Source organism: Corvus moneduloides, chromosome 1, assembly GCF_009650955.1.
Source record: "Corvus moneduloides isolate bCorMon1 chromosome 1, bCorMon1.pri, whole genome shotgun sequence".
Classification (NCBI taxonomy): domain Eukaryota; kingdom Metazoa; phylum Chordata; class Aves; order Passeriformes; family Corvidae; genus Corvus; species Corvus moneduloides.
The window spans coordinates 37,358,413-37,385,522 of record NC_045476.1 but is presented as its reverse complement, the minus strand read 5'-3'; the positions used below and the strand labels follow the sequence as shown (position 1 = coordinate 37,385,522).

At 39.1% G+C, this 27,110-nt stretch overlaps 1 protein-coding gene across 2 annotated transcripts in view; it reads right to left on the bottom strand.

Moving 5' to 3' along the window:
• Nucleotides 1–19,322, bottom strand: part of TRAK1 (trafficking kinesin protein 1) — a 103,497-nt gene extending 84,175 nt beyond the window's left edge. Inside the window, exon 1 of one of the 2 annotated variants that reach the window (XM_032106001.1) lies at nucleotides 19,246–19,322. The gene's annotated coding sequence lies outside the window, so the exon portion shown is untranslated. The remainder of the gene's footprint in view (nucleotides 1–19,245) is intronic. The other variant, XM_032106011.1, reaches the window with a different exon arrangement.
• Nucleotides 19,323–27,110: the final 7,788 nt, after the last annotated feature.

Here is a 27,110-nt window from a genome sequence, read left to right as displayed (position 1 = left end):
ATTTCTAAGTCTTCCTATTACAGAAAATAAAACCAAACTGCAGCTGACCACTATTTACCAGATTGTCAAAACAGCCATGAAGAGAAATGGACATGGTACCTACTGTCCCCATGAAATACACAACATTAATATTATTCTTTAGTCAGCATCACCTGCACATACAATATTCATAAACAAGATGGTACAAATTGTTATTGCAGTCTTTGGTATTTACTCCTCCTGACACACAAATGAGGATATAAATCATTATTGCAGCTTTGTACTTAATCTGACATCCAAACAAGCACAGAGTTTATAAATCAGATTATAACTTTTCTTAATGAAATTTCAACCCATTTCATTCTTTCTACTGCATATGCCAACAGCAGCCTGCATATAGCATTTAAATAACTCCTCTCCTACCTAATATGACATAATTCAGCTTTTGCCTCAGTATGGCAAAAGCTGTATTGTACCATTATTGGCTGTATTGTACCATTTCTCCCAGTCTAAATACAATGACAGTTTGAAGCCAATAGACACATGTGGGACTAAAGAAATATTTAATTTGGAATGTTTGAACTTAATTCTTCAGTGTAAAACTGTTTGCTGAAAGAGCAAAATTCCCTAAAGTTTATCATCTATATATTTTTTAAAAGTAGAGGTTCATTCTACTCTGAAAAAACCATATTTGTCAGTTATTTGTTAAAGGTATTCATTCCAACCTTGCACTTTGTTAGAGTGATCACACAAGCACAAAGACTTGCTCCTGCACACCACCTCAGCAGAATGCTCAGATATTGGTCTAACCCAATAAATGCCTAAAACAGAGTATTGGCATGGTTACTATATTAAGACCTTAAATTCTACATAGAGCCAACACCTCTGCAATCTAATAGTACATCCACAGAATAGATTGGACTATAACTGCAATATAACCAAGACCTGATAAAGTAGTACATTGGGTGCTGACTGTAGTGTACCTGTGGCAGCCCAGATTACAAAAGGCAAGTCAAAAATTGAGATGTGATTAGTCGGCCCTGTGTCCCACTTAAAAAAAAACCAACCCAGCTTTGCCAGTTATCTAGGCAAAGCAGTTCGAAGCTAACAGACACATTTACATTAGACAACAGCCAAAATTTGATGGGTTTGAGGTAGAGGGGGAAAGAAAATCTCCAGTCAGCCATTTCTGGGTTCTGGACATTAAAAAGAAATGAGTCCATTTTTCATTTGAAGTTTGTTTTGTGGGAAAGAGTTGAGTTTCATACACCACAAATTTCATATACAAGCAAATAAAATAAACCACTTGCTTTTCAACTGCCAAGTTGAAAATGAGATGAAGTTTTTCTGCATTCAGCACTAAACGCAACTTAAATCTGAATCTAAATACACAAATGACTTTAAGTAATCCTTCCTCCATCAAAAGCAGAGGTGTTCAGCCATGTGCTTACCTAGAGCCCAGCAATGCCAAATATGTTATCTATAACTTTGCAACATTATTCTTACCACCATCTTGGATTGCAGCAACAGCAATTTACTGTTGTCACAAAACATCTGGAACTCCTAATGTGCTACCCAGGAACCAGATGCTGGACCCTTTGGTGATTACTAAGCTTTGAACTTTTTTTAGTTATCCAGCTCAGATTTTGTGAGCTGAATAACTCACAAAATACTACTTTTATTCAATAGTCTAAAATGGCAACTGGGACATTGTAAACATCTGCCAATTTAAAGGAATACTTCCTTAATAGAGGGGAAAAATATCTTTCCAGAACATCTGACTAAAACCTTCCAGGTCATCCTTTTGCTATGCATACTCTCATATGTAACTATGCTGTTTGGTTTAGAGCAGAAGCAGAACCACTTACTGTGAGCTGGCTGGTTTTGCAGAACAGCTCTGATGCATATGAGCCATCAATTCCCTTTTGAGTAGAAATATGAAAACTCTGTTCCAAGATGCACTTCAAATGCTACTTCCTGTCTAACAGGGACATGAAACTTCAGGTAGCCCCATGGGCTACATCACTGACAAGTCATCTGGCGTGTACCTATTAAATTTTCTCCTTCAAGAAGCTTCAAACTGCCCAGGTAAGTGGGGACATCCAGTCCAAGGTGACAAGCTAAAACTAATCTAAAGTAACTCCCCGAAATCAGTAATGAAGATTTAAGAAGCTTCAGTGTTTTGATCTAGTCATCTGTGGTGGCCAGTGAACCTACATTACAAGGGACAGAGAGCTCTCAGTAAGACAAGTCCCTAGTACCACAAGAACCTCTTAGGTTAGGGTGACCAAAAAGGCTTCTCCCAGGATGCTTGTTCTGTTACGCCGATCTATTCCAGTTTGGATTCCCCGGTTGGCTGTCAGCCTCCACCCCTCATCACTCTCCCAGAGCTCCCCCATTGGTCCGGTCCCTGTTCCCTAGTCCTGCCTTTTCCCCGCCCCCGTATAAAACCCCGGATCGCCACTGTTCTCTCGCCTTTGCCTCTGCAACCTTCGACAGCGTAGAAGCAATAAATGCTCCTGCTGGAATACACGCAAAGACCCTTCCTGCCTCTTTTGCTACCGACTTTATACTGAAGCTAGCCGTGCGTTTGTGCATGCACGCGTATGAGCCCACAGAGCCGGACAGAGACCGTAATAGTCACCCACCCCTACTGACCAAAGTATTTGCTAATTTAGACAGAACCACACGGTATCAAGGGATTGAGAGAGCTTTCTGCTCTTCACATCCGCCTGGAGCTTCAGAGCCCTGATCCTGTATTCTAATTTACTAATTCACTAATTCTCAGTTACTAAGTACTAACTGCTGCTTAAACACATCAGAGGGTTTTAGAATGTGCAAATTCCACTCTTTTATATACTTGAAAGAGTCCCACCAGAAATATTCTTCCTTGTTTTGTGCATCATGTTTTAAATCTCTTAAACACCTCTGTTTTACTTTAAGTCTGGTACGTTTTGCTAAGTTGTTTAAAAAGAAGCCTCAAGGTTCTTATTTACCCCCCACCAAAAAAAAATTCTTCAGATGCAAAATGCTCCATGTAGACACGGAAGCAAATCAAAGCTACTTTATATGTCTGTCTCATCTGTAAAAAGATAAACATGCTTGCCTACCCTTGTTGTTTGGGAAAATAACTGACTGAAGCAACTTAGATTTGCTTCAAGTATTCAACTCTATTTCTTTCATAATGCACATCTTGAATCTATTAAAGTTTGCCTTCTTTTAATTTAAAAGTAATTTCTTCAGTAAGTGGGTGGGTTCAAAAGCCAGTCAAAATGCCTTCTTCAATTTAAATACACTTTGTCACACCTTGAAGAAACAACCATTTGCAAAAGGTCTGGCTTTTACACACACATACACACACACACACACATATAAACATTCACTGTTTAACTTTTAGATAAAGCCTGAATATGATCCCAAATAATTTACTGAGTTGTTTTAATTATGTGCTGTAGTATATATACTCTCTTATAAACCATGGGGTTTAGCTTCTGCTCAGAACCTGCCTTTTAAACATGCAAAATGCTGACTGCTTAGTTAAAACCTCTAGCTCAAGGGACATAAAGTGTCTAAGTGTCACAGATGAGTGACAGAATGTGACAAGCAGTTTATTTACCTTCAAACACTTCACAAAATTCTGCATTTCTCATGTTAGAAGAGATCCAGTAATTTTACAGTAAAAACTAAAGGGACAAACATCTGGGATAACTGCAGACTACATCCTTATCCAGAATTTTAAAGCCATTCAAGGCCCTTTTAATCAAGCATCTTGCCTAAGTTTCCTAGCTTTATAGTACATTCAGATCACATTCCATGCTTTTTGTTGGTTTTGGAATTTTTTCTCCTTCTCGGTAGGGTTAGGAATGCTTTGACCTAGCCAAATGCAATCTTTCAGAAAAGTATCAACACCCTGTGTTAATGCCACATGCTATGAAGGATCATCACAGGTATATGCCTCCCTAAGAGAGGCTCTTCTGCCTATGAAACCATAAAAAATGTTTTCAAGCTAAAGATCTGAAAGGTTTCTAAAATCACTTTCATAAAGTCTCATAACAAATACTAAGCTAATGAAGGCATCCAAAACCAGGACAATACTTGGCTAACTGCCAGTGGCATGGTACTGTCATTTAGAATTTAAAAAGTCACCACTAGAGAACAAAAGCAAGAATAGCAGCAGCAATAACCAAAAAGCTGCTTAAACCATAATATAACCACGTACAGCTTGAAATCTCACTCTCAAGGTCCTGAAAGCTGCTGCTGTAACCTTGTTTGGCTTTATTTGACCATTAAGTCATCAATCAAGACAGTCATGTTTTCTCAAAAAACAATGAAATCAAAACATCACAAATAATAAGCCTCTTAAAAGAAAACCACACCACTGTTCTCCACAAACCAAAGTTTCTCACCACTAGGATCTGGCCTTCAGAAGGAGCCCATCAGTCTCTTCTCCTCTCAGGGCAAGGGACAGTGGAAGCCTACTGTAAGACAAGCCCTGGGTTTGACCTTCGCAGCTGTGAGGGCACAAGTGTGCTCTCACCCAGCTTTACGTAACACTGCCCTGCTCTGCTCTCAAGTTCCTTCAGGCAAATATTGCAGGGATCTATAAATAGTTCTTCCTCACGTAAGGCTCACATTACATTGGAAGCTTTTTACAGCTCCCTCTCCTTTTATTAAATATAGGCCAAAAACCATGCCCTCCCCACCATCCCCCTCTCTTGGTGAACAAAAAAATTTGCAAAAATGTTAAATAGTGCGTTCCCTTTCCCGCAACACCTCGTGGCCCTGGCTGGGAGATCTTCAGCTGTGTACCTGCCTTGGAAAGGGAAAACTGTTCAACCATCACCACTAGTGACTAGCACAGAGTGTATGAGAACTGCATGTGCAGGCAAACAAGGAATTCATGAAGAAAGAAAACAAAGCTCAGAGGTATGGCAGTGCAAAGTATGAACGCCGCAAACACGTACTTTCTTTTCACACCCATGCATGTACAAGGTGCTCACTGAGGTAGATCAATACAAGGTGGTCCAAAAGACACGGACCAATACTTGCTGAAGATAAGAATAAGATCTTACGACTTTAAAAAAGCAAAATAAAACAAACCCAAAAAACCAAATAAACCCACCAAATCTTTTTGGGTTAGGCAACTGTTATATTTAGTATGTATGGACTCCAGCCTCAAACACAGTGAATACACAAGCTAGAATACAAGAGTATCAGCTTTGGTACAGAAACACCATGCCTACCAGCATATCTCCTTGTACCACTATAAAAAGGCAGGTATCAAAGAGCTCAGGTATGGGGAAAATGAGTACACCAGCAGCAAACCAGGTCCTCAGATAATGTGGGTGGGAACAGTGATAACAGAAATAGGAAAACTTCTCTTTATTTATATACCACAAAAGAATGGAACTCCCCAATCCTTTACTTCTCCATAAACCTCAAAGGCTTTCAAAATAGAGTTTTATGTACAGCTTTCCTGCTATCTGCGGAGAGCTGTGGATTACCACAAGTTCTCTGAGCTGCAGCAGCTGAGGTAATACCACTGTCTCTGCTCTTGAGTCCTGAGCTCACTTCCTACCCACAGGAAGGAGCAGTGAGGGCACTTGCCCAGAACAAGAGCAGAGTCACAAATGCACTCCACACACATGAACCAGCTACTTGTACAGGGAAGCAAAACAAAACCCCCCAAGAACTCACTGAATAGCAGCTGGGCCTAAGACAGCAGGCAGTAGGTAAAGATATTCAAATTAAAATCTGTTCCCATTCCAAGCTAAACCCCTGATGAGCCAGCCCAGCCATACTTTGTTCCTCAGGATAAAACTAAAGAGCAAGGGAAGACAGCCAAAAGACCATGCTAGTATGTTGGTTTCCCACCACCACTACAATACTACTGTTTAATCAAAAGTACAATAGACCTAATTGCCAGCAAGTTAGGACCAAGAGTTTTAGTCAAGTAACTCTAAACAAAGAACAGACTGGCTCAAACCAAATATTTATCATGGTTTAAAACCTGGGGGAGAGGGGGCAATTTTAATCTTGTTTTGCATTACTATTGTTCTTCTATTACAGGAGGAATTTTTAATTTCTCACCCTCTGCAATGATTTTTAACACTCTAAATGGAGTTGGTACAATTTAAATTTTAAAAAATACTGATTTACAGCATTGGGAAAAAGTGTCATTATTTCAAATTTTAACAGCTGACATTCTGAAAATATTTGCACAAAATATCATAACACAACACTGCTGTTTTTCTTTACTGTTTCTTATTGCACACAGTCAGTGCGAGCAGGGATAAGAAATTCTATGCTAACTGTCCTAAAAAAAAACCCCAACAAAACAAACACAAAACTCAAAAAATTCAAAACCTATATACCATAACTCCTGTGTCCTGATCCACTTACTTTCAGACTCAGTTTATTGCTTTAGACAAAGTTGAATAATTATATAAAAAAGATTATCAAAAAATAAGACCAACAAACAAATAAAAATCCCATCTGTTGAGTAAGAACATCCTAATTTTTATCAGACATCAAAAAATTTAAATATCCTGTTGCTGCTAGAAGCAATTTCAAACACAACTATTGGGAGGCTCACCTCCAAGGACAGTCAGACCACCAATTCCTGCTCTGAGTAAGATGCTAAGTCCATCTGCTTTGGCTCACTAGCATCACTGGCCCTCACTCCCTGGCAGCAAGCCTCCCCACGTGCTCGAGCAACTGGCACAATCCAGTGAGAGCCTCCATCATTCTTCAAGGTTGCCTTACAACCCTGAAGGTGCACAGAGCTTCTCAAAACCTATCCCACAATTTCTTAACTGGCTGTTAATATCCCTGGGCCTCATATCCACTTCCTTTTGCCATCTCTGATTAGGTGCGTATGGGAGCAATGCTTTCAGCCATACACTGTTGTGTTTGAGAGGACATGAGTGAACTGAACACAGCTCTGTGATGAGCTCTATAATTATAGCCCCTCTCTAAAGCTTTGGGCTGGGGGAATGCAGATCACAGCCCTTTTCAGCCCAGAGAAAGCCCCATCTCCAACACTTGTTGATATCTGAACCTTACAAGCCACTTTAGGTACCAGTGTTGAGGAGTGAAATAACAAGACCACAAATTCCCAAACAACCACCAATCCAGGGCCTTATACCAAAGCCTTGGTCACATGGCCCTCCCAGCAACTGAGACAGGTGCCCCTGACTAACAAGGGTGCATCTCAACACACACCATTCCAATGAAGGACTGCTTCCCTCCAGCTCCCCTAGGGGCTAATGGCTACAGCAAAACAAAGCCATTTCACAGCCCTTCTCAAAAGGCTACAATATAGTTTAAAAACTGGCACAATTATTCTGTCAAGTCATTTTTCTGCTTCTGATGCTTGTGTGTAAACATCAAGAATAAAATAGGAAAATAAGAATTTGCTCTTTAAAGGTTGCTCTGTATAATCAGTATATTACCATATACATGTGTCTGTGTTCTTGGGAACCTAGAAATGTTTATCTTAACAACAGGCTGTGGAATTTTAGGAAACTGAGCCAATTATCCATGGCTTAGTGCCATTAAAGTCAAAGTCACACAAGCAAAGATTTTAAAACAGAGTTTTTTAGTATTCAAGGGGCATTAACATGAACATGGCAAGAGCAAAGCTGTGATACAGTCTTTACACACACACACAAAAAAAAAAAAAAAACCACCAACCCCAAACAAAACAAAAGAGGAAAAAACAAGTCTCCTTACAGGGGGGAACTACACAAGAGCATAAGCTAGGGGAAACTGATGCCTGAGATGGCCACCAAAAAACAGAGACTAGACAAGAATAAGGGAATAAAGGTATTTATTTGAAGGGCCTTCAAGGTCACCTTGGGCAGTCAAAAGGCTACACCCAAAATGGACGCTAAGTCACGAGTTCTTCACACTTTTGTAAGTTTGGTCCATTTGCATATCAGGATCAATTCTCCAGTTACAACCTCAGTTAATGATGTAACTACCCCAAGTTTGCCCCCCTCTTCAGAGTCCTTAGTTTACATATTTTGGGGCCTGGGACAATCTAGGTGTCCTTGGAGAGCAAACCTGGAGTGGCTTGTTATGTCTAACCAGCATGAGAGAACAGCAGCTAACAGGCCACAAGAAACTTCAGAGTTACACACTAGGCAGTACAGGATTTAAAAAATATAAAAGTTAAAACCTAAGGCATCAGTACAAATGCAAATTAAATGCAATACATGCTCAGTTTTTGCTTCATTTGCAGACTATCTTACTTAGACACAGAATGAAGTTGAAATCCAGCATTGTGGCTTTCCCCAAAGAACCACAAAAATAAAAGTTTGGATTCACTCAGTACAGATGGATCAAATGGTTCCAGACCATTTGGAAACTGACTTTGGAAAATACTTGTGATAACCATGGGACGTGGCACTTTCTGAAGGTGTCCTTAGATAAATTTCCTGTGTGCATGTACATATTCTCCAAAACACACAACGGATAGTCCTGGACACTGAACCTCACTTACCAGATTCATGGCACAGGCAGTAAGAAAGCACTTGACCACACTGCCCCCTGACAGCTCCTGCTCGACTGGAAATCTTTATTGTGACCAAAAACTACTTTACGTGGACTAGACAAGCTGACCTGCTCTACCATCTGGCAGTTCAGTTCCCCACTTATCAGCATGCCTTATGACTTACTTGTATCTTAGCACCCAGTCAGAAAGCATTCACAGTCTACCAACAGCCTCAGGCAAGCAACCCAGCCAGTTTTCCATGAGGAAAACAGTTCTTAGACAAACTTTATTCCTATATATTAAGGATTTTATTCTTTGTGTGCTTTGAAACTTAATTAGAAGACTGAAATTTCTCTGAAAGGGGAACTTTTCACTACAGTATCAAAAGCAACCCTTTCTTGAGCAATAAAAGGAATTGAACTAATTCAGTAAAATACTACAGACACATGCTAAATGTAAAAGTGCAGAGAACAACATGTAATTTTACAAGGTTGGTAAACTCAGCATTTGAAGCACTTCTTTATTCAGTTGAAAAATATAAAAACAAAATCACTAACGTTACCCATCTGCAGTTTAAAAGAAAGTCTCTCTCAAAACAAGTATATTATGATGCTTAGAAATGCCTTCCTTCGAAATGTTTTTTTCATGACCTAACTTAGCAGAACAATGGTCCTATCAGCCTCAGAACCACAATTAGAATTCATTTCCCTTGACTCATACATACTCTAGCACAAGGAAAGTTATCATTCTCAATACTCAGTTTTCTCAATATAACCATAATAAGACTGGAACATCTTCTGGATTTTAAGTACCATGGTTACATTTGAAGAAGATGATGAGACATTTTAAGACCATAGGAAAGTATCACTAACCCAAAGTAATAGTCTGACTATTTTAAAGACTGTCACATTTTTGGCTTGTGCACGAATAAACAAGCCGCTGTCAAGGGAGTTGTGGAAGACTCAGATTTCAAGAGCAACAGGTAAAATGGAAAGCAAGGCCTACAGGTACAACCCTTAATATAAACACAGGATTTCCTGACAAGAACAGATCTCTCTACCTACAAATTCCCTGTGTAGATTCCTCATTTGATACATAAACTCTTATTTGAGCTTAAAAAGTTAAAAAGAAGCCAAGATTTGACAACTGAAGCTAGTAACATTAAAAAGAGCTTGGAGACAGCACACTCTCAATTTCATTACTTAAGCCTTCATTAATTTTCAGTTTTCTGTCCAGTATGTTCTTACAGCAGACCTCAAAGCTTTATCATATCTCTTTTACTGTCAAGAGAGAATATGAAGCTCTCCTTGCTATTGAAGAAGGTCTGGAGAGCAATTCCTTGCAACTTAATGTGGCAGAAGGAAAAAATGAACTTGTGGAGAAAGGATGGCATATCACATAATTAAAAGAGAGAAATTTTAGAAAAATACTTTTATATTCTACGTAGGCACTGACTTCCCTGAAACAAAGTCAATCTACTTAACTTGTTTTACAGTTCATGTAGAAAAGCTTTTGATGCAAATTTAGTCATGCTTTAAGCATAACCAGGGTGAAATATTATAGTGTATCTGCCTGGGGGTTTGGGCTCTAACACAATTTTCAGTAAGAAATGCTGAAATAACATTAAAAAGTATGCAAAATAATGGCAAAGATCTCCAAAGTATCACTTGCCCCATGCAAATAGCAGTTTCAGCTTTGTTTAACAAGTTCTTGCAGTCCAGACAGTTCATGCAGCAGTTCAAGCAAAACACAAGACTGTATTCTAAAGTGAAAATTGCAGTATTTTCTCTACCAGGATACATGGAATTACATATTGTAGCTGTTCTTAGTGCACAGTAGAGATGTGGCTACACTAGACCACCCTTACATTGCTTGCTGTTCCAGACCCAGATGCAATTTCCAGAAATACAGTTTATTCACCTGTACCAAATGCAGGGTTCAGCAAGACCCTCAGTTTCCACCAAGAACCATTTTCTGTTCTTCCCAGTGAAACATTCTGCTATCACTTTAAAGCCTTCTCTTTACAATATTACATTTCTCTTCTGTGCACTTTTATGTCTCTGTAAGGCCCCATGACTCAGTTTTCACACACCTGTCCCTCACCATGGAAACAGAAAAGGAAGAAAAAATAGAATGCATATACCTCATTTACATTATTGAATAAAAATACCCTATTGATATTCATCATTAAGTTGGAATCTCCATGGCCAAAACAGGAAGCACAGATCAGTTTCCCATGACTCAAGCCTAGCAGTAATTCCCTTGTAAACTTCCATCACCAACACCAGCAACTGACAGGTCAAGGCCAAAATAAGCCACTGTCCTGTAGTTTAGAAAGGCAGCCAGCTTTCAAACAGCAGTACGTCTAGCACATCCCCTCTGGGGTGAACGTGTTGGCAGTGACAAACTGCACCAAACCTTCCTTGACCTCTCTCTCTTTCAACAGATTTTCGTGGTAGGTTTGCAGTTCCGCCACTTATGCCCTTTCTTCAAAAGCTGCTCTTCAGTGCAGACTCCACAGGCACTGACACACACACCAGCTGCCTGCACAGCCCCTGCCCAGACCAAAGTATCTCTGTGCAACCCGAGAAAGGCACACTGCCACCTTCTCAGCAGGATGAGACGGTGCTGAAATGCTCTTCCCCAGCCTCGCTGTATACAACACTGACTGCAGGAGAAACATGAAGGTTTATTAATAAGCAGGAGGAAAAGGTCAGCAGCTTGACTTGGATCCACAGCTTTCTAGGCTAAGATCACTTGCACAGTATGCCAGACGGGTCAGGTAAGAGACTGGTTCTGCCAGAACCGACCATGAAACTCCAAGTAAACACCACAGCATACACCCATATGGTCTACCACAGAATCCTACTGCTCATTAAGTGCCCATACAGCCATGTTGATATGGAATACAAGGGTCTTTCACAGCTCCCACTGATTTCTGACAATCCATGCTACATCTACAGTAAGACAACAAATCACTTAACAACTGGCAGTATGCTCTGGGTTTTTTGGTCTGTTTTGGTGGGGTTTTTTTGCAAGTTCTCAAAAAACTTTTGCGTAATAGTGCCATTTCACAGACTTCCATTCTTCCTCAGTCTTTACATTGTGTTCAGACCTGAATGCACTGAAGAACAAAGCTGTTCATTTTCAAAGGGCCCTATACAGAGATATCAATTTATAGTGCAATTAAGAAACCACATAAACCTCAAACATACAGCTAGAACAAAGACTACTATTTTCTTGCTGCTGCAGTTCATTTGTGACTTACTGGAGGGTGTTTAGATGCAGGTTTCTGAATTCTGACAGATTTTTCCTCTTTCCCCTTGTACAAGTTTATTCTCATTCAATAAGAAGCTTGTTTTTGCAGTCATGCATCACAAAACTACATCGCTGAAGATACATGAATCTATTCTGCTCAGTTCTTAGAATTTATACATCTATTTACAAATCAGGTCGGAATAATGTAGAATGTGCATTAGTGCACAGTGGCAGTGTACATTCCTACAGATGAAAGCAGGAAGGGAATTTGAGCATCCTCTACCCTTGGTCCAAACATGCATGCAGGTAATACAGCTGCACAGTGCTGCCAGGACATTCACAGCGCAAAGTTAAAGGCAACTAGTGAGGACACTGACCACATCATTTTTATGTTATTCAGCACAATCATCAGGATCAGCAGAGACACACATGCCATCAGGCCTTTAAAACCAAGTATTTCATGTTTAGCTATCATAGTACAGTTTGGATTCATCACCAATTCCCTCTGCTGCAAGGCAAGGGACACCACCATAACCACCAGGTTGTAACCATTATGGCCTGTACTCTTCAGACAAATTACAAACAGCTGTAAAAATAAAACCGAACTTCAGCTAAGCAGATTTGCAAATTATCCAGAATACATCACACATTCTACCTGACAGTGGGCAGAAAATACCCAACTCAACCAAACTCAAGTGCCATTGCAAAATTTTCCTACAAACATCCTATACAGACACTATACTGCACCACTGGATGAAGCCCCAAAAAATCCACCACACAACAGCACATGTAGCACAAAAGTTGCCCATCACACAATACTGTGAGCAGGACCAATGCCTACCAGTCAAAACAAAGAGAGAACATTCAGCATGAACCCATCCTGACTGGTCTGAGGAAAGACAAATATCTTCTAAGTTATTTTCAAGTAAGAAAGGGACAAGCTTTTTCATATCAAATAAATGACAATACTCCAGTATAAAGAGATAATATGGTGGAACATATAAAACCTAACCTTAAATAAAAATAAGAAAGAAGGATGATCCTTCAGTTCAGCATGCCTGCAAACCTTCTGTTACTTTATGAACACTGTCAGTAGCAACTGACACAGCCTACCTTACTTCATCTTTGGTGTCCTACAGCAATGAAATACACATCACTGAAACGTGTCTGGTATGTGGCAGCATTCCCAGGTATGTCATTTAGAGAAGTCTCAAACACTCTGAATCCCATTTTAAATTCTCCACCCACAGGTTTTCTTTGCAAAGATAAACTTGAAAGAAAAATGCATTCACTCAGCCATGTATGTGGAGACTGAAAGACTGGGGATGACCTTTGATTATAGCACTAAAAACACACATTAAAAGTAAGAAAAAGCTGGAAGAGAGGAAAAGCACAGCAACTTACTTAGGCGAGTCCCACTAGCTATTCCATCTGGAAAAAACAGCAACTTTCATCACATAAGCATGTAAACTGGTGGGCCTTCTTGTGCTTTCTGGTATTTTTCTAACTCAGCAATCTTTTTACATAATAGTTCTATGAACAAAATAGGTCAAATTGAGCCTCATGGGAGTTTTACCAAATTTCAAACATTAAAAAGCTTCTTGCAGCTGAGTATTATGGTCAAATTAAAGGTTCCACAATTTAAAACAATTTGCTTTTTCACTGGCACTCTTGTCTGCATTAGCTTCCCTTGGTTACTGCACAGTCAGGAAAACGTCTGGTATATTAGCAAATGCAGTGAACAGATTAATATAACTCTGACTTCATACAAACTGTCTCAGGTCAGAGCCTTTCCACTACTGCAGAGTGAAGAGCAGCAGTTCTCAGATTCACTCTAGTTAAAAGGTGTCGAGATTTGGGCAGCCCTTGAACATCATCATAGTGAAAACGGAAGTTTCCACTCATGCAATTCTACCAGTTTTGCCTCAGTAACACAGAGATTATTCCCAGCCAAACACAGTTTTACAAACCTGAGAAATGTGCCTTTTCTTTGCAAGTTACCAGGAAAGAACAAAGCAGTCAAAAATAGAAAAAGATGGATGGGAATGAAAGGTACCATTTCCCACTCTCCCATTCCAATCCATTGGCAGGCAGCTCCCTTTTCCAGCCCTCTGCCATGGCTCTGTCCCTCAGTGACTCTAAAGAGTCTCACCAGACTGCTAAAAATAACTTCTCAACTACAAGACATGCACATTATCAGCGGAAAACATTTCTGAGAACTTAGTAACAGCCCCACAGCTCAGTCTGATGACAAGAGAGACTGAAAAGGCAGACTAAAGAATGGCTGCTGAGGTAGGGAAGCCCTTACTGCATACCCATCCATGACCATCACAGACACACACTTTTTTTCCCCAGGTTACAGGTATTTTACAGGCAATCTCAGAAAGCTGAGGTTTTTGCATTATAAGCAATACTGACTTTAAAATCTAAATATGTTAGAATCACATTGATAATTTGAATTTAATGCATTTAAATATATATTGCTTTGCAATTCAGCAGTCTTCCATTATGGTTTCTGTGCAAGTCTTCAGAAGCAACGTGTAATAATACATGTAACATTTTGTAAGCAAGTGCAATGCTCTTGACATTCAAAGTTATTTTTCTTGCTATAAAACAGTAATAAAACAGGGGATTAAAAGACCTGCCCAGGTTATTTCTGTATGGATACCTGTATTGTGGGTTTTCCTGCTTCATTGTTACTGTGATCACTACAGAAAAATGCACATGAAATCCTTTATTACCTAAAGCCCCAAGCTACAGAATCAAAGACCAGTTAGTCTCCCAAAAGGTATGTGAAGCACACTGCCATCAAGGCTTGAGAAAGAAGAATAATTTTGATGGCACTTTATGAAATGGAAAGAGTGCTTCAACACCAAAAATACCCTGTTACTTGTTCATCTTAGAAAATCTGTATTTGTGATTTTTTAATTCAAAAGCAATTTGCCATCTCTCAGAAAGACACAGAAAAAGTCAGCAAGACTTAAGAGACTTCAGACACAAAACTGTCCTGCCTGTGTATACCACAAACTTCTGCAACTTCCACCACTCAGCGCTACCAGAGAAGAATACTGTGACTTATTTAAAAAAGATGAACAACACGGTTCTTTTGTCATTACAGCAAAAACTCTGCAACCAGTCACTAAAAGCCTTGGTCTGACTCTTATTCCCCACCTTAATCTACATGGTTCTAGAAGTTATCTTTGTTCACTGAGAACTTAAGTAGTCGAACATTCACCATCAGTTAAAAAAATTTTTGAACATGAAGGTGTCCGACTTACTCTGGTTTTGTCAGGTTTTGTTGAGGTATTTCAGCCGTTCACATGGAGGACAACACTCTTTCCTTCATAACATTACTTCTCAAACTAAATTCTCGAGTTACAAAATTACAAATCCATAAGTACAATTACATATAATGAACAGTGACAGCATTAAAGGCTGTAATTTTAGGAAGACTCAGAGTGATATCAACCACCTACTCCAGATACATTTTTTCTTGTACAGTTAAAATCCCCCACTGCTTCCCGACTAACAGTATGATTTTATCCCAAATAAATTTCTGGTAAGAGTTGAAGTGATACTTGAAAACCTGATTTTTCTTTAAAGTAAAGATTTAAGAGTGTGGGTGGCTTTTCTTTCCTAAAGCCTGATGGAAATTTTAACAAAGCACAACTTTCCATGGCTACTGTAAACACAGAGGGAATCCACCCGTCCATTTGTTTTTCCCATGACACTTCCATCCGAGGGCAAGTCACATCAGTTACCCTGTGACCTTCCTACTGATATTTTGTTAATGACCAGACAAGAAACAAGGAGTTTTCTGAACACAGTTAAAAACTGGCGTGCTGTTGATGTAATAGCTATAATTTGAAGCTACAGTATTGGAAGACAAACAAACTAGTTCTAAGACATAAAGAGAAAGGAAACAAAAAAGAAAAAAGAAAGAAAGGGAAAAGAGTAGAAATCCCAGTGACCTTGCATCTTTCAGAAGTCACCAATGCCTCTCAGCAAGCAGAAGAATATCCTGACCAGAGTCACTACTCATTTCACATTCCCAGTCAAAGTTATCAGGAGCAGCACCAAAGTTTACTGAAGACTCCACTGAAAGCTGACCAAATCAAAACAAATGCCAGTATCAAAAGGCCAGTTTTTCTTCACTCTCCCTGGTACAGTCAGGTGTAGTTGTGCAGTAACAACTGCCATTTTACTGCATTTCCTGAGAATAAAGAGTGGGGTTAAGGGAGGGAAGCAAACAAACAATCTGACCAGGAACAAATAAAAATAAGCTCAAGGTCTCTTATATCAATACATGTCTATATTAGACTTTCCACATGATATCTGAGCTGCCTATATTAAGCCTTTCAAGCCAGTCTTCCACTAAATTAAGCTGAGTGGCTTAAAGTTCACATGATTTTTAGAGCCTATCTAGGCAGCTATTCTTTCTGCATCTCCTCTATTGAAAGTTTCTTTATGCTACATTTTTCACCTTCAGTTCCATTTCTCTGATGAAACTTTGAATGTGTTAAGTCACGTGACATCAGGAAGCACATTTCATCTCTTTTAGAGAAAAAGGATTTCAGAATGAGGTGGGATCAAAGGCAAGAGTGTCACAGTTGATGACAAAATAGTTTCAGTACTTAAAAATCTAACAACATGGAACCCAAAAGGTGAAATACACTCTCATCACTTCTAATCCTCACGTTTTCCCAGTAATTCCTGTAATAGCCTCATGATGACTTGAAAGAAATCTGTACTGCTCTAAAAGGCCACATACCCACCTCAGTCTTTAATTTCATATTTGAATTGTCTCAGAATAATTCCAACTAGAAGTCCTAGTTAGGAAGGCTAATAAATGTATTATTAAATCAGTCTAAATGCTTTCAGTTCTGTTTAAACATTTAAGTTACTCTATTTCCTTGCTAGTCTGTACAGACTGCAAGTTTTAATACAGATCTACTGTTTGCTTTCATCCAAGCTCCCTTCATATGTGTAGAACCAAACTGCTCATTGAACAAGACCTCCTGTTTCTTACAGCACCTTTGACATCAATTTCATCTGCGTTCTACTTTCCTTCCTACTACACAGTTCACCAGAAAGAAACACAATTTATTTCAATTGCACTCCATTTCATAGCAGTACATACATTAAACAGCAACACCTGGGACACAGGATGGGGTATGGCAGGGGGTTTAGGGTTTGAGAAGAAAATATTGTTGAAAATATTTCTTTTACCCTGTTCCTTTAGAAGGACTTTCGCCATACAAACTGAAAATTGCTCAACACCTGTGCAAAGCAGCTGTTCCTCTGTATTTTAGAGATAAATATAAATAAATAAATAAATAAATAAATAAAAATCAGTGCAGACAAATTCCGAGCCACCCTGTGATGAATACAAACACCCTACTGGAAGTAGACTTATCTTAAAGAAGAAAGAAGTGCAGGTAAGTTAAGTAAACATGGAGAAAAATCCATTGTATTCAGTGTATCTGTATGCTCTTTATCAGGAGGTGAAATGGGAATTTACAAGAGGAAAAAAAAGTGAGCCATAGAGAAACGAACAAGAAGAACCTATCAGATGTATTTTGCTCTAAAACACTTTAGATTTTTTTAGTCTAATCCCTAAGGACGTGGCCTTCTACTAGAATTTAAGTGCAATTCTGTTGCCAATATAATCCTATCTGAACTAGTGGGGACAGAGGGGGGAGTAAAAAGAACCAACAATAAGGGTATTCTTTCTGTCTGATATGACCTCCATCTCTGCCCAACTACAATTACACTCCTACACTTTGCAATGTCATGTTACAAATGCTAAAAGCTCTACAAAAACATCTCATTTTCTTCCCTCTGCTTTCCTACAATAGTCTGAAAACAATTGTAGCACTGAGATTTTTGAGTGTGTTATGGATTTTAGGTATTGCAGGTAGTGCACATCCAAAGTATTTTTATAAAGCTTTTAAATGCAAAGCTTTTCATTAGGAAATGTCATCTTCCTTCAAGTCAGTCAATCACAGACCAAGGAACAGCTATTATGGGCATTATTCCAAAGCTAAAAAGCTCCCAATGATAGAAGAGCCCTTTAAACTACTTTGGCTCCAAGCTGAAGTGGGTTTTATAACGAAGAACATGTGAAAAATGAAGTTAAACTTTATTAGGAGCAGTTGCAAATATTTTTTTACAAGTTCACCGAGCATACTCATTCTTTTAACTGAGTTCAGGCACAGCCAAGTTGTGCAGAAGCAAAAAGAACTAGTAAATTATAAAAAGTTGCTCCTTGTTTGATTATAGCAACAAAGATCAAGTTGGGGGGGAAGGACCTAAAGAGCTTTCCTGCCTTTCAGCCACCAAAATATAAGAACATAACTCTCCAACAGCAATCTAATATTCCAGAGCCATTGGACTTAAAAACTGTTCTTAAAAAAAAGTTCTACAAAGAACATAGTTCATATTGCTCATAATTTAGGAATAATTTTGAACTGTTTTGCTTTTTTTCCCCTGTTTTAAAGTTCTGGTTTTAAATTTAGATACATATAAGAAAAGCAAACTCAAATTGCATCCAGAAAACAAGCTTAATAAAATGACAACAACCCTAGTTCAAGTCCTCATATTTCAAAGGAAACACCCATGTCTAAGCTCCTTATATTGTAAGAATTTTCATTTTAACAGAATGAAGTCCAGGATATCAGTTAGACAGGCATCACTAATGGCATACTTCAATAAATGGGCTAAGAGCTACCAAATTACCTATCAGCATATATACAAAGATTAATACACATACAATATAAATATTAACACCAGGATTGTCAAGAGAAATCAGTGACAGATTAATTGTCCTACAAATATAGGACAATTTGAGTACCTCAAGTAAGTGCAATTTCTTTGCAGCTGAAAGCCTAAAAAACTGTGCAAGTAATTCCTCTTGCACCAAGCTGCCTGTTTCCAACACAGCCCATTTAACAATAATACCACAACTTAAGAGACCTGATGCCCAAAGCAGTTTTATCTGTAACCTTAAAATAATAGCTATCTCAGATTCCTTCTGGTTTATTCTCAAAAAAATCTCATGGTGGTAAATAACATGCCAGTTTACTAATGTTAGATGTGGAGGCAGGGAGGGAGGCAACCACAGTAAACAGTGATCCTTGACCCACTGAAGCACAGTACACTGTCAATAACCTACTTTTGAACATCAAAGCATAAGTCTATATCCCTGCCCCACCAGTCTAAAGCTGCATCTGAGAACACAACAGCAGCTCAGCTCAGCAGTATTTGAGAAAGACGCCAGGCAGCGTTATGCAGTGCAATAGTCGAAAAACAGCATTCAGCTGAACTGCTGAGTAAGGGAAAATGAAAAGTACTAAAGCAGTGTTTGCCACGCTCCTTTCCTTTGTCTGAGTTAATTTAAAACATGGCTAGCAATGCCTCTGCACACACACTACATACATCAGTCAAAGCTCAGCTCTAGGAGCGACAAACAGTATTGGGGGATTACAGCTCCATAACAGCCCCTGCTGTACCTGGTTTTCAACTCCTTTTGCTCCTGATCATCTGTACAGCATTCTTCCTGTCTGGTGTCTCCTCTTCCCCACCAGAATCTCACCATTTGGCTAGCAGGCTTGCTTTAAGTGTCGCTTCTATTTGTGTTTCCCCCACATGAACAGTTCTTGATGCTGTAAGGTCATTTGAATGCAATTGTAACTTTGGCTCACGGACAAGTTTCCTCACCCTCTCTTGGCAGAGCAGCTACACAAACTACCAAACTGAATCAAACAGGGTTAGGCTACCTTGATCTTTTAAATGCGTATTATGATATCTACATTCTTAACCATGTCCAAAATTTTTATTTTGAGCACAAAGCAGTATAGACAACCATACACAAAAATCCTCTGGACAGAACAGATGGTAGCAAATCTTTTCCTTTTAAACATCATGAAAACACTGCAAAGTGTTTCCAGAGTCTCCACAAAAGTAGTAAGATTTATCTACACAGCAAAATAAAGCCATACTTTAAAACCGCATACATCTCAAAAGACTAAGGCTTTCTGCTGCATGTCTTGAAACACTCATGGAAAACAGAGCTATGAGTTCATCAGGCAATCACACATGTACTCCAACAAATTAAACCCCTTTTTCCTGAAATTACCCTTCAAAGTAAAGCCAGTCACAAACTCTGCCCTTCTCAAAATGGCTTTTTTATGTAGGGTATGACCTGTCACCTCAACAAACTTCTGAGATTTAAGAATTTGGAAATATTTTATTGTTCTTCAAGAAAACTGTGAGCAATTTCCTTTATCTTAACTTCTCCTCCAAGACAAGTCACAACAGTTCTTCTCAGCTAGCCTCCTGTTCCCTCACATTAAGGACAAGTTTGCCATTGCAGCCACCTCTTCTCCCAGCAGCAATTTTTTTTGTGGACAGATCCAACTGAAAATAAAGTGTCAAAACAATGGATATGTAAACATTGTTTTCCAGGGCCAAGCCTGCACCAAGAATAAACTTTCGAATCTTTGTAGATATGAAATGCAATTCCCTCTGTGAAAAAAAAGTATTCCAAACCAGATGCTCCTTCAGACAAAAGAACAAATAATACAATTTTAAATATTTCTCATCTGATTTTGCTTATTAGAAGTCACCTCCCCAATCATGACTAACAAAATAGATTTTTAAAAGTTCAGTTGTAATTAATCAAAAGGCTCACACCTACATCAGTGGTTAATTACACTGCTTCCCACTGCATCAAGCTTTTGGCTCCTGACAACTCTAATCAAAAATATCCTTTTAGAAGTCCCTTCCAACCAAAACAATTCTGATTCTCTGATTATTCCTCGGTTCCAAATTGAACCTAGATACACAACTTGTCATTTACTGTATCAGTGAAGCTGCAGGTATTCCCAGTGCCTTTTCACACCACTGTTTTCCTGCTTCACAACAGTCCTGATTCCAAGTTTTAACATACTAAAGTGCACAACTGTTCCAAGCATCAGGCTATGATTACAGCAGACTGAAATTCACCATATGGTGAATGGTGGATTTGATGAGTTGACTTACATTTGCAAATATAATTCTATTCCCATGTGCATTTCTATACTTCATCATAGGCCTGAACTGAAACACCTGCAATAAAAGAAATTAAATTTGAGCCTGATAGTGAAGCAAGAAGACTTAAAGTAAAAACAAATAAAAATTTTTCACACAACTGAAGTCTCTTTTATTCCCAGAGAATGCAAGAAAGAAAAAAAAGGAAGGAAAGAAATACAGCAATAGACCTTCAGCAATCAGTTAAAGACAACCCAGAACAAACACTTGCAGCAATATGCAAATACAGCACTTCCAGTGGTCAGGGAAGGGAATATAATACTCTTCTCAGGGCTGGAATTGCAGAAAAAAGTGTTTCTTTTCAGCAACATGCAGAACTAACAGAGATTTCCTGTTCATACCCTTTCTGTACAAGTTGGGATTTCAACAGATATTTCCCCAAAATCACAGCAGGTAATAAAGTATCTTGTGAAAAATCTATTTTTTGTTTTCATTAATTTTTAAGTTAAGTTGCAAAACAGTTTTTCTGAGAAGTAAGAGTTTTTCAACCAACGCTTTTCTTTTAAGTTTCCCAATGAGTCCATGTAATTACCATTTCCCATCTGTCTTGCCCACGTATCTTCAGCAGCAGGAACATTTGCTGACACTATAATCAAGAATGAACTGGCAGATTATTTATCTTCTGCCAGATTGTGCCACTGTTAAAATAAGAGATAAATTAGGATTTAACTCTAGTTGACTGGCAATTAAATCTTGTATAGATATAGACAGATTTAGGCTATTTACACACAGATTTTTATGAGGTCACCTTGCTGACACAATACAATCTCCAAAGCCTCAAGACATTAACCAAGTGTCTCCTGCCTACCCATCAAACATTTTGTCAACATAGTAGCAACAATTCAGCGCTGCATGACCTGTACCATCCATCTACTCACGCTGCACATCCTCAAGACTGTGCTTTGTGATAGTACAGCAAAGTTATTTCAAGTAATTTATGTCCACTGTCTGGCACATCTATTCTTTGATAATCCATTTGCTATGGGAATAAACACCCCAATCAAAAAATCCCCCACCTTTATAATTAGCCTACATGCAAAGCACAAAATTCTTGATTTCCTTTACTTACAATGTATTTCAATTCAATGCTTCTCAATTATTTTATTTTATTAGTTTGCAATATAACTTTCACTACCATCTTAGCTTGGTGGTAAAGAATGAAAAGGTCATTGTCTTTAAAAATAATCTAGAGAGACTGGAGGAAGGAGTCACTTGCCTGTGCTAATAACTAGTGTTGTTTTACTAATGCAAGGTCATAAAAGTTTGTCCTCTGTAGTAACTGGTATTGGGCCCAGTGAGTGTTAAGATCCAAACTGAAAAAATGAACCAAGAAAGTTTACCGAGAAAACTGTGGATCATTTTTTCCGGTGAAGGATATCCCCTACACCACCCTTTCATACCCACACAAGCAAGTATGTGTTCAGTCTGAAATCCTCCCCCTGCAGCTTCTCTGAAAACACTATGTAAGCAGGATAAATTACTACACAGAACTAGAACATTTGGAATGTGTCTCAGCTTTTCAGATAACCAGGCATAGTCAGTAAAGAGCAGATTATTCCCTGAGCAAGTGGGCAGAGTAGTAGACTAATATTAAAAGTATAAAATAATTTATATGGCTACTGTAAGAAAGCTGTAAGCCAAATACAAAGTTCAGAATTTATATAAAAACATTTAAGCCAAAACCAGACAAAGTTCAGAACTAATTTAGAGATATTTAAGATCTTCCAAAAATAGGCTTGAGGAACACAGGAACTGTTTCCACTTTGTTCCTCATCTAATGCACATTTGTGGTCTAGTATCAAAGTAAGTTAAAAGCAACTCAACCTCAAAAATAAGACTAAAACAAAAGCAGTTTTTCCCCCAAATACTCCTTTTCTGTTCTGGCAATCCTACACCCCAAAAACAAAAACCAAAGCAACCACCATCCACACACCCCACCAAACACACAACTGAAGAAAAACACATGGGCCTTTTACCAATCTGCACAATATAGACAGAAAAACACCCTGGGGGTAGAAGTAGAAAGCAACAGATCCTTCCCTGCCTCCGTTTTGAATGGTATCCCTATGGCAGTACCCAATTCACCTCCATCAATGAGTTACACAAAAAGGTCAACCAGCTGAATTCACCTGCTCCAGATAACCAGCAGGGAGAGTTTTACTGAGGACTAAAACAAACCAAAGACATCCTGAGCTCTCCTTCCCGCCTCTGTCCTCTTTCTCTACACACAGTGCTCTCACTCCACACAACCACACTACAGAAGACACTAGTAGCTGCAAGTGTGTCTCCATGCGATGTGTCAAGTCAACAACTGGTTTCCAATCTGAATCAACCACTGTGGGTCATTCTTCTTATTCAAAGATGAAAAGAACAGGTTCTTTCTTACTCTGAAGTGTGCAAATTTTCTTCCTTTGAATTACATCAAACAATTCATGCCTAGGTTTTACAACATATGCCAGCATGAACAAAGCAGGAAGTTTACGTTTAAAAGGAACCATACCATTCAGTGTTAGCATGAAAGGGGAGAGTACAAGGCAAGCAATGATGCTTACACAAGGTATCTGAATGAAAATGGCTCTTGGGGAAAAGAGGAATTATTAGAGAGTTCAGCATACATTTGATAGCCTTACACAGGAGCCCATGCCAGGGACCTGCAGGGACTGGCTGAGGAGCAGAGGTCAGAGCCAGGCACAGTCAGGCTGTGGTAACAGGCAGCAGCTGCAGCAGGCTGCATCAAACATTCAGTACATCTACCCCTACCCCTGCGGGAGCCTCATTTTCCAGATGGCAAACAGGTACGAAAGACCGTATGGCTTTTTTCTGAAATCAGTTTAAAGAAAGGCAGACAGCACAAACTGAATAGATTGTCAGCTGGTTTGAAATCAGAACTGGCTTGGTGTCATCCCGATTATGCTAAAAGGCCCCAAGACAGTGTCAGGATGTTCCCAGTACAAAAGCAGAGAGCATGCATATGCTGTCCCTCCCTCAGGTCCAAATTCCCTCTGCCTCCAAATCTCTTACTAAATACTGGCTGTAACTATTAAAAACAAAATATTTCAGAATAGACATTAGATTAAAAGCAAAGGTAAGAATTCAATATTTACATTTTCACCCACAATCATACAAAAAAATTAAGATAAGTGTGCTTTAGGGAGTAGATAAAAGTAGCAGCTGAGTTCTCATCTAAGTTATCTTAACATTACTGAAGACAATTCCAACAAACTCCTGTATGCCTCTAAGCAGTCTAACCTTTGCTCTTGTCTCTGCCAATCCAAAACACTAAACTGATCTCTCCATTTTTCAAATGTCACCACTTAACCATCAGGATTTTCAAGACTGAGTTTATGTAGCAGTGAAGTCAACCAAAGGTCCAATTCTGCCCTCAGTTACAGTCTAGCAAATCCAGTTTAGTATAGCTGTGTTACTTTGGATTTACACAACAGTAGCAGTGCAATGGAGTACAATATAAAACTGAAAGCTACCAGCTAAAAGACAATTTAAATTAACATTTTGACTGCATAAGTTTAAACTTTTTGGTTGGTTGGGAGTGGTAAACACTAAGTCTCCACCAAGAAAAGTATTCTTATCAGTGAGACAAGCTAAGCTAAATTACTTATACTCCAACAACCCCATCTATCCACACATATCCACAGAACATCTAACCTCTCCATTTGACAGCCCAGTGTTGTATTCAGATATGGCACCATTTAATTATGAACTGGATTGCTACAAGAGAATAGCACAGTTAACTTACTGCTGTTTAATGAGCACACTCTTGTTAGTTGTGAATACATTCACTGTACTCATTAAATCAGGAGGCACTGGAGTTCTGAATACATCATTAAAAGGATCCAGGAATGCTGCTGCTTTGTTCAGCATGACTACATGCTCTGCTTGACAGTTGAAAGATGAGCAAGAAATGTAAGCCCCTTCCTGTTGGGCCAGCAGATCTAATTTTAAACTAGGACAAGGGAGAGAGAGTGGGAGATCTGCTTCTTCAGAGCTTCACTCATTTCAGAACACAAATTTCTCCTCCTACTTCTGACTTGAAGCTGAAACATGCTCAGTACTGTAAGATAGCAATAAAAAGAAATGTCAAGCTTGGGGAAGGGAGGGCTATTTAAAAAATAAATTACTAAGTAAACAAACAAATCCACAGTCCATTTTCAATACACCCAAGGAGTATGCATTAATCTATCAACCTGCCAATTAGCAAAATGAACCTTCATTAAACAAATACATGCATACCCCTAACATGGTAGTTCCCACACTATTTACAATACATTGATTAAGGCTGAAGAAGGAGTGAAACTGACTAGTAGGCTCCCGTACATTCTCACAGAGGAGACTTAGAACATATGTTCAGTGAGAGGATGAGTTTTGCTCCATCTACCCACAAAGATACACATCCACTTGAGAACTTACGTGTCTAAAGCATTCTGGAGTTACAGAGAAATTAAAATATAACTGTCAACCATTCAGCTCAAACCCATTGCCTGGAAGCATTTTCTACCAAAGGAAGTATGGGAACCAACATCACTGATGGCATCACTGGAGTTGCAGGGCATCCTGGAAGCTAAGATTTAACCAGCACAACTGCTTCCTCTGAGCACATCCTTGGAAGAGGAAAATGCATTTCTGGAACATGTTTATAACAAACCTTCCTTCTCACATCCTCCCACCTCGTGCACAGAGAACCGAACAGGTTGCTGAAGTTCAGAACCGGGGGCAGAGGGGGGAGCTGACCCAGGCTTAATACTCTCAGTACAAGGCTGTGCAAGACTCAACCACTTTAATCCAAGCAATTATTTTTCAGTTAGAAAGTAGTTGATACTGTAAGAAGCTATATAAATACTCCATTCTAGTCAAACAAGGACTGCCACGTACGAAGGCAAGCTTAATACCACAAGTGCATTTAGCCCAGTCTCCACATCGTGCACATGTGACAGTTCACCTCTAACCTGAGAAAAACATGTTCCAACCAGTCATGTTAGCAAATTAGGACTTTGCTTGCTCCAGGCTTCAAAGCAAACCTCTGGAGCTCATCAAGATCCCAATTTTCCCAGTTTTGCCAACAAAATAATCTTCAGGAAAAAATCCTTCTGATTAAGCAGTCAGGATTAATGCAACATGCCATCACTAATCCTCTTAAATTTTCTCTGGGTCCCACACTGTAATCTCAGTAACACAGGAGAAACTGTTCTTTTCATAGGAGCTATGTGACTGTGGGGCCTGTCACAATCTTATTCAAGTAGCAACTGTTACTCACTGCTATGAACTTGAGCTATCAACACACAAGTTTCAGCACACAATCCTGCTTATTTGGGGTGCAACCACAGAGCTGTACTCTCAAATGACCAGGTATAAACTGTAAAACAGCACTCATCCACATCAACCACCACAGACTTCTAGGGTTACATCTCATTGCTCCCCACAGCGCAGTACATGGATGCACTTAGCTCTTTTAGATCATAATGTGGAAGAAACCTGAAGAACTACCTGGCTTTCCAATGGTTTAAAATAACACCACTACCAGAAGGTAGAAAGATTAACAGTTTGGAGATAGGGAAATCAAAAGGAGAAATCACATTCAGACTAGATCCAGAGATGTATCCCTTATCAGCAATATGCACCTACAAGTGCATCAGAGCATTTGATTAAAATCCCAGTGACTTAGGAAGAATGAAAAAAACCAAAAACCTTGAGGTCTCCAACACTGTTTTCTTGGGGTCAGATAAAACAATGAAGAGAATGAGTACTCAGTTTTCTGATCAAAGGTATGGTCTGTTCTTGAAACATCCAGAAAGAAACACGCACAGAGAAAATACACGCAAAAGGCATGAGAGCCTCAATAAGAACTGTTAGATTGCTTAATTTGGGTCCTTTTCTCTTTAATCATACTAGAAAGCTCTGTATGAGAGAGCTACCTCAGAGTTCAGGAGCTGAGAGACGGACACATAAAAATGCATAAATAATAAACTTCTCAAGTGTTGCATTTTCTTCCCTTTGTGCTCAGGGGAACTCATGCACCATCTCAGCTGGTTTAACTCAAAAACCACCACATATTTTGATGACAGTAAGGAAAAGCTGATATACAGGGAATTGTTTAAACATATGTTGTTCTGCTTAGCAACAACACACTTCCATGGCAAAAAAACCCATAAGACATGAAATACAGAGACATATTGTTACCTATCATAAATAGTTTGCATTCTTCAGCACCTTATGTACTTTTGGTCTGCCATTTAGTCACACTTGCAGCTTCCTGGCAGATACCTCCCTTTTG